This window comes from Dipteris shenzhenensis, chromosome 5 (genome assembly GCF_047967505.1).
Source record: "Dipteris shenzhenensis isolate YYH24624 ecotype China chromosome 5, Dip_SZ_1.0, whole genome shotgun sequence".
In the NCBI taxonomy this organism is placed as follows: Eukaryota; Viridiplantae; Streptophyta; class Polypodiopsida; order Gleicheniales; family Dipteridaceae; genus Dipteris; species Dipteris shenzhenensis.
This window is the reverse complement of record NC_141600.1, coordinates 49006833-49015540: the sequence shown is the minus strand read 5'-3', so window position 1 is coordinate 49015540 and position 8708 is coordinate 49006833.

Sequence of the window (8708 nt, the reverse complement as noted above, 5' to 3'; positions counted from 1 at the left end):
GCACTATTGTCTTGGAATTGAGTTCTAGAGAGATTCAGATAGTACATTCATGAGTCAACTCAAGTATGTTGACAGTCTCCTAGATTGTAAGATTGCAGCCACTCCCATGGAACAGAGTTTGAAACTTACTAAAGATTCAAAAAAGCCTACAATCAATGACAGGTACTACATGCAACTCATCGGATCTCTTATATATCTAACAATCACACGACCAGATATTTGTTATGCAATAAGCTCACTAGCATAGTTTATGGCAAATCCAAAACAGTCTCACTGGAATGCAACCAAAAGAGTCTTAAGATACATTAGAGGTACAAGATAGTTTGGGATAGAATACAGAGGAAGTCATCCACGGTTGCATGGATACTGTGACAGTGACTATGTCGGAGATCATGAGACCAAGAGATCGACATAGGGATATGCATTTTTCCTTTGTCAAGGTGCTATATCATGGTTGTCAAACAAACAACCAACTGTTTCTTTGTCTTCGATTCGATTGAAGCAGAATATAGAGCACTCACTACAAGTGCATGTGAGGCTATATGGCTCAGAAGACTATTGTAAAAAACAGATTACTTTGATGAGTCAAAGCCATTAACAATATACTATGATAATCAATTGGCTCAAGCATTGGCCAAGAATCCATTATATCACTCCAGGACAAAGCACATTGATGTCAGAGAGCACTTCATCAGAGAAAGAGTGTTACTTGGTGACATCACATTGCAGCATTGTGATAGCAAAGAGAATGTTGTAGACATCTTTACCAAACCACTCGATAAAGAGCTATTCGAGAGACACCGACTAGCTCTTGGTTTGATGCAGAGGAAGGACAAATCCATTAAAGGGGTGTGATAGAATGTAATGCTCAGTTCTTCTTCGATTCCCCAGAATCATCATCTTGAGGGAAGGCCTACTTCATGATGTTGATCTTGAGGGAAGGTGTTGAGAGTTCACGCTCAACATCATGTGATCATGTGTGCATAGCACCATCACATGATCATATGTGCATAGCACTAACCTTATAGAGTGCTATAAAGGAAAGGGTTAGATCCCCTAACCCTAACCCTAACCCTAAATGGGTTTGTATATATTCTATTTTTTCAACTAAATCTAGAGTACAGTTAGTCATTTGTGGTGTGCTCTCTAGTTGTGCATCCCTCCCGTACTGCAAATACCATAGCCTCTACCTCCTTTGCTTGACACAACCTTGTGGTTCGAGTCCAAGATGCCACGAGTGGCCCACAACTCCTCACAACTCACAACTGCGCCTGCCCACTGCTCATGGCTCACGACGACCCACGGCTACCAACTGCTCACAATTGTGCCTCGACTATTGGCCCACATGGATACTCAGGTGTCTTTTTAACTTTTTTTAAAACCACCGTTTATTTACTTTTTTTATTTACACAATACCCCCTCTCCTCTTCCAACCTTTGCTCCCTAGTCCACCGGCGGCACTTGGCCCCCCCTATCCCCTTCTTTATTTCCTTATATACAAAATTCCCCCCCCTCTCTACCTCGTACCTTAAGAAACCCCCTCCCTTTTTTTCCTTGATGAATCCTTTTTTACCGCCCTCTCTTGTTTATTTTCTTTTCCTTTTTCTTTTTTCTATGAAGTTAATAGCTATTTTGTAAATTAGCTTCTTTAATGCTTCTTACATTGAAATATTTTTAATTAAAAAGAATGTACCTTAGCTTAGGGGTTAATTTCTAACTAGTAAGCTTAGGGCTTACTAGAACATAATAGCATTGATTATTGTGGACCAGAGCCCACAGTTTATGTTACTTAAATATTCGCATGATAGTTTCTTCTTTTCAATTTAATCTTTTCTATTTCATTTTAGGTGCCTATGTAGGGTCTTTTTCAGGTACCATATGAAAATTTATTTAGTTTTGCCTAATATCTTAAGCATTACTTACCGATGCAATCATTTCTTTGCTTAATCTAATTTTACTTTATTAGATTTATGTTCCTCCTACTTACAAGATATTCTTTTATTCAATCATTTTTTCTTAAAAATGTTCTAGTAATATGGGTGAGATGCCCCCCTTGTTCCTCCTTTTAAAGAGAGGAAGCTAATCATCTCTTGTAAAGATGTAGGATCCCCCTTCTTGCACTTTATAATTTGTTGATAATTTAAGAAAATGTGTTTTCATTTCAGAATCTTGGTAGGTATCTTGCTCTTTGGTATAAGCGATAACAAGCTGGGGTTTACAAGCATTACCTGTCTTCCCTTGCGAAACTATGATGTTCTAACACATTGTTTTGTCTGGATGGTGGCAGGTAAGTGGACCCCAACCTCAGAGTGGAGATTACTGGATGGATTCGACACTTCGTACTTACTAGTATCCATATGTCAAATATTTTTGAAAATAAAGATTTTTCCACCTTTTTTTGAGCATCATGTGTCGTGTTGTTTAGAGGTTTCTTTTTTTAAACACACACACACACACACACACACACACACACACACACATAGCTCCTTCGATATCATCTGCTCTATACAATGCTGGTTTGATTAAATATTCCTTAGCTATGCTAAGTTCAACCATCTAGTTGTACACAAACCTTACTTCTTTAGCCAAGTATTTCATGCCTTGTATAAGTGGAAATCATGTACCTTCTTGTAATGAAATTTTTTAAGTTTTCTCCAGCTTGTCTTTTTTTACATGTCTTGAATGGATTGAGGTAGGTTGTGTTGGTATTGAAATGTCACACACACACACATAGACACACGACCATTTTCCATACATTCACTATAATGTTAGGTCAACAACAACCCCTTTTGTCCTCAATTGTAACCTCTACAACCCCTAGTCCAACATTTCTTCCATATCCCCTTCCAACCATATCTTCGCCCTCCTATACATTAAACTTAATGATTATCCTCCTATAAATGGTTTCTCTTAAATAGGTAGATGCATCACTTGAAATTTAGTTATTGACATCATCTCCCCTTTCCCCACCTCTCTTGTCTTTGAAAACCCCCTCAATTTATCTCTGCCCTAACTAATCCCTAGTCAAAGCTATCCCTTTCCTTAATATTTTCATTTTAAGTAGTATTTAATCCCTAAATTAATAACCCCCTGTAATAATTTCATTAACTTAAAAACCCTTTAATACCAAATTAGATATCTTCATTAAGCTTTCCCCTTTGTTTGTACTCTCAAACATATTGGGCCACCCATACACGTAATATTGCTGACCTTCATTGTCCCCTCCCCCAACACTCAACATCGGCACTGCACTCTAGAGTTGCCCATTCTTTTTTCCCTTTCTTAATTGTCTCATTACCTTGCACTTATCAGCATTTTTTGTTAAAACTATGCTAGCTTTAATTATCAACCTCCCCTACTTATCCCTAAATTATCTTTTTCCCCTAATCTAAACACACACACAAAATAGCCCCTTTTATCTTACTCATACACACAACACACACTTATGCACACAATCACTTCTATGCTCTTAACCATCACTTGTCATTTTTTACCCATGCTTACATGACATTGCTATAATTGTTAATTTCCTTTGCATATATGATATAGGATCATACGGCATTGATGTTAGATATGCTCAACAATGCCCCACCCTCTTGATAACCACTAGTGGTCCAAGGTGCTCAAATTGTAAGGCCCCCATATGAGGAGAAGCCATGTGTGAGCCCGGGACACTGGATGGTGGATCCTGACTTGCATGCCAGATGAGGTCTATCAACAATGAGATCGTTGATGGTAGAAAGGTGATCTATGTGAGTCTAGCCTATGGGCTAGGCAGGGTAGGTAAGTTGGTAGCACAACGAGGCACATTGTCTTGATTGTGTGGGAGCCCCTTGCTCTCGCTGGGGTCTGGGGAAGGTATAGGGAATATTCCTTGAATATTCCATGGACAACTGGTCGGTTCCATCGACTAGGTTGATTGGTCAGCTCCACCGACTAGGTTGACTGGTCAGCTCCACCAACTACGTTGATCTGACTACTGCCCTCATAGCTACTATAAAGAGGCAACCTTCCTAGTCTAGTGCATGAGACTAGATTAGATCTTCCAACTAGTAGCTCTTCACCTAGTATCTGTCTAGATCACCATCTAAGCTCCACTGTGGGAGTATACAGGTGGACAGAGCCATCATCTGTACTAGATCAGTATTGAAGGAAAATTTTGTTCGTCTCCACTTTGCTGTGTACTCTCTATTCTTTGTTTAGTCTTTGTTCCGCTGCGCCGTGTAATTTAACAATTAATTGACAAGTATCCCTTTTGTTTATATGAGTTTCTATTGTTAATAAATCCTCAAGTGTTATATTGTGATGGATTTTTTATACAATAGCTTTATTTGATTTATTAACAATCCCCTCCTTAATTTGTTATATCTTAATCGATGGGGTAGTTAATTCAAATTTACATTTTGCCTATTTGGTAGCATTTTTTCCTCTTAATATAATTACACACACACGCACACACAAATTTTTCTCAGTAAAAATTTTCTCACACAAGCACAAATCCCCCCCCAACCTTCGCCCCCCCCCTTTTGTAACTTTCTTGTCTTTGCAATACCCGCCTAACTTTCTTCCTCCCCCATTTTAAACACCTCCCTAACCAAGTCCCTAGTCTTCTTCGTGGCTCCCTCAGATTCGCTTTGCCTTCTAACCTTCCTTGGATTCTTTGCTTACATGGTCTTCCCTCCCTGACGGTGTGCCTCAAGCCTCTCTACCATGGTGACAAACTGCCCTTTACGTAACTATGACCTACAAACTTCTCTTTACGTAGCTGCAACCTTCTTTTTACATTCACCACATTGGCTCCTTGCTTTGCTTTCATCCCTTAGCTATGAATGGATCATGTATGAGATCCTTCCTCCTTGTAGTACATAGCAATTCCCTATTACTCTCATGCTATCACAGCATGATTGGCTCATAGAATTATTTAATGTAAACTTCCTCTACCCTTCGGTGGCCAACCTGTTTAGTTTTGACTTTTGCTTTCTTATTTATCACATGTGCTTACCACGTTGGGTTGCTCTTTGGCGACTTGAACCAAACGGTATTGGCATGGCCCATGATGGCACACTACTCCTTGGCTTCTTAGATGGGCTTCAAGCTATGTGTCTAGTTTGCTTACTTTGCCCTTACCTCTTAGTGGGCTCGCCCTTAGTCTACTTTACTCAACTCTGCCTGCTTGACTCTTCTCTTTTCACCTTTCAATCCTTTTCTTTCTAGCTCTAGCTGCTGCTCGTGCAATATGCTTGCATTTCTTTGTTTTGGTTGTCTGTCTCTATCTTTGCAAACTTACGTTTCTTGGGCTCGTTTGGTTGGCCACACCTTTTTAGCATTTCTCTCTTCGACTTTGCTTTCTCCTCAAAGCCACTGTGCTTATTTGCCCTAAGTTGCCTTTTTCTCTTGCTTGTAGTTTCATGTATGTTTATAATAGTATCCTATTGTATAATAGTGGTTCATAGTTGTCCCCTTTCAATTGTTAGTTCACTTCTTTAAAGTTCTACGTATTATATATATATATATATTGTGGCACTTATTCTCTCTCTTTTTTGCATCATTTAATGTTTATTCATTGTTTAATTTCTTGTATTAATTGTTTCCTACAAAAATTGCATATACATATTTTTTCTATTGTTTCATTCAATTACATTTTTAAATACTTTAAATTGTGGAGCAAGAACCATGGTTTCTTTTTTTCAATCTACTTTAATTCAACTTTTTTTCTTTTACTTGCTAACACCCTTTTTTCTTAGACTCTTTAAACATAGGTTTTAATTTTATTGGTTAATTGTCCTGGGTGAGGATTACCCCCTAGTATTAGTGTAGAGTACCCCATGCCCATGTGGAGTGCCCTCCATGTGGATTCTCTTTGTAAGTAAAGCTTCTAAATTTTTACCTCTCTACTTTAATTTGTACTTTTTCCTTAATTAAACTTTCATGGGAGTGGATTACTCCCCAACTTTAATCCAATTAATTATTTTCCCCTTAATTACCACTCAAGGACGAGGTTTACCCCCCTTAGAATTTTTTGACTTGCTCAAAATTCTTTATCTAATGTAAACCCCCGCTATTTTCTTACATTCCTTTAAAGCTCCTTTTTATCTAAGAATTCTAGAAGGTAAAGCGATAACAAGCCAAGGGATACAAGCATTACTTGTCTACCCAAATTCAACTTCATTGGTAAAGCAATAACAAGCCAGGGGATACAGGCATTACCTGTCTACCCAAATTCAATTTCATTGTTCTAACAACTGGATGGTTTGGATGGTGGCAGGTAAGTGGACCTTGACCTCGGAGCCTAGACTACCTGATGCATTTGACACTTTGTCCCAACTTTTAGTTTCTGTACTTCTATATAATAATAAAATTTATCCACCCTTATTTGAGCTTCGTGTGCCGTGTTGTCAAAAGTTTTTATTTTTTAAACACATACACACACATGTCTATGTATGTATGCATGTTTAGCCTTGTCAATAGAAAGAGAACAATTGCACGACATCTACACCTATAGCCTTGTCAATTGATTCTGCATGAAATCTCCTACTTTTGAATGGCCAACCTCTTTAAAGCTGCTTGAACCACCTATCCTAAATTAGTGGTGTCTAGATCACCTTCAAAGAAGGTTGAGCAAGCTTCATTAAGGGAAGAGTCTCATCACAAAAAATAACAACAGAGGCAAGTGGTGTGTGTTCTAGCATCATAAACTAGTTCACGTATCTGAAGCCGCCGGCCATCATGATGTAAACCAAATATAATGTATGGATGATATCTACATACTATATTGATAATGTTCATAGTCTTAGCATTTGTGTACAATGAGTCTCTAAGAGAACAAGAGTGTGCAAAAGTGTGTGTGGGCACTGTCTCTTAGTATATAGGTTAAAGTGAGCGCTTTTGGATGCAAAAAAGAAAGTAAATAACTTTTGGGCTATTAAAAGGAAATTTTTGTAGGATGATCTTCATAAATAACAATTTGAAACACACAACTCAGTTGAATTTTTTTAAATAACACATGGAAATTTACAAAAGAGTCTCAATCTTCCACTATAGGAGTGGCTCTACTGAGTCTGTGCTAACAAAACATAAAGCACTGGAAAATAAGCCTTTATTTGCAAAAGCAAAACATTAACGTTAATAAGGCTTGCTTGAACACAAGAAAACACAGATCCAGATATGATAACAAAATACGTTTCCAAAGTCGCAAAATTGTGGGCATTCACAGGGAGCAAGATTTGCTCCTTTCCCTGCTTCAGTCAACACAATTCTCAGTTTAGAAGCACCTATACCTGTAGCAAAGCTCAAGTTAGGCAGTGTTTTCACTTCAACACTTGAAATGAAAGCAAAATTAAGATAGAAGTGATCGATTGTGCTTGCTCTGTAGCAAGATTAATATTATGGCGAATCTTCACAGCATGCTTGTCGAAGAAAGAACCTTGCAAAGTCACGTTGGCATTGAGAGGGCCCATGAATGAGAGGAGTAAGCTAAGAATTATCATCGCAGCAGTAGCGACGGTGGATCGAGCCATAGTAGTTTTCACAATTGGTACGATGTATGATGCAGTGATGAATATGTAATCAAAAGGTGAACATGAGATGCCCATGTATGAGTGATGAATATATAAGCAAAAGATGAACGCAAGTTGCCAATACCCAATTGCACTAGTGTATGCTTTTTGCAAGGTTATGAGCAGATGTTCTAGTGTATATGAATTATTATATTTCCACAGTGAGTATGTCCCCATAACATTGAGCAGATGCTCCACTGTATATAGCATTATTATATTTCCACTGCGATAATGTCTTGGGTTGACTTAAATAAAAATTCAGAACTCTATTGGAGAAGCCTATTTCTAGTTATTAGGTCTTTCGTATTATTATATTTCCATGGCAATAATGTCCTTGGGTTCACTCTTTTTCCAAATAAAAATTTTAGAAGTATATTGGTAGTTATTGGGCCTCCGGTACTAAAAAATTCATATCTCTTGCCTAGGAATCAAATATTTATTGCATTGTGGAACTGACTTTTAATACAAATATCACAAGAATGTGAGATGTTTCTAAATATTAAACTCTACAAAAAGCTCGGGAATCGTGTGATTGTGTAAACTAGCTAGCTATATTGTACCATTCATGAAGATCTCAATCAACCTTTAAGTGCATGTTCCAACAAAGTTTTAGGTTGGGATTCTTGGGATCAAGTTTTGAATTGTAGAGCAACACAAGCATACATTTCTTAAGGTGCTTGAGGTGAATCATGTGTAATTAGTCATGGTAGGCTTTTCTTCTCATATGGATCACCTTTTGAGTTTAGACAAGCAGCTTGGACTTGGAGTATATCAAGCTTGACCTACTGATTTAGGTGCTATTTAATAGCTTCTACCTCATTGAGTTAGTGCTTAGGTACTGTGATGCATAAACTTGTGACCAGGAATTCCAAAGGCATAATGGCTGCCAAGCCATAGGCCATGCAGAAGGGTGTTAATTATTTCATGACCTTATGGGTAGTATGCCCAAAGGGATGCATTCAACTTAGAACCCCAGCCTCGTTATTGGTGTCCATAGTCTTTATGAGGATGGTCTTCAACATGTTGTTTTTCATTTTATCCTCCCGATGGTTGTGAGGGTAATATGAATTAATTATCACTACATGGTGTATGACTATGAAATGTTGAACACTTGGTTAATGAAATGGGTGATTTGATCACTGATGAACTTGA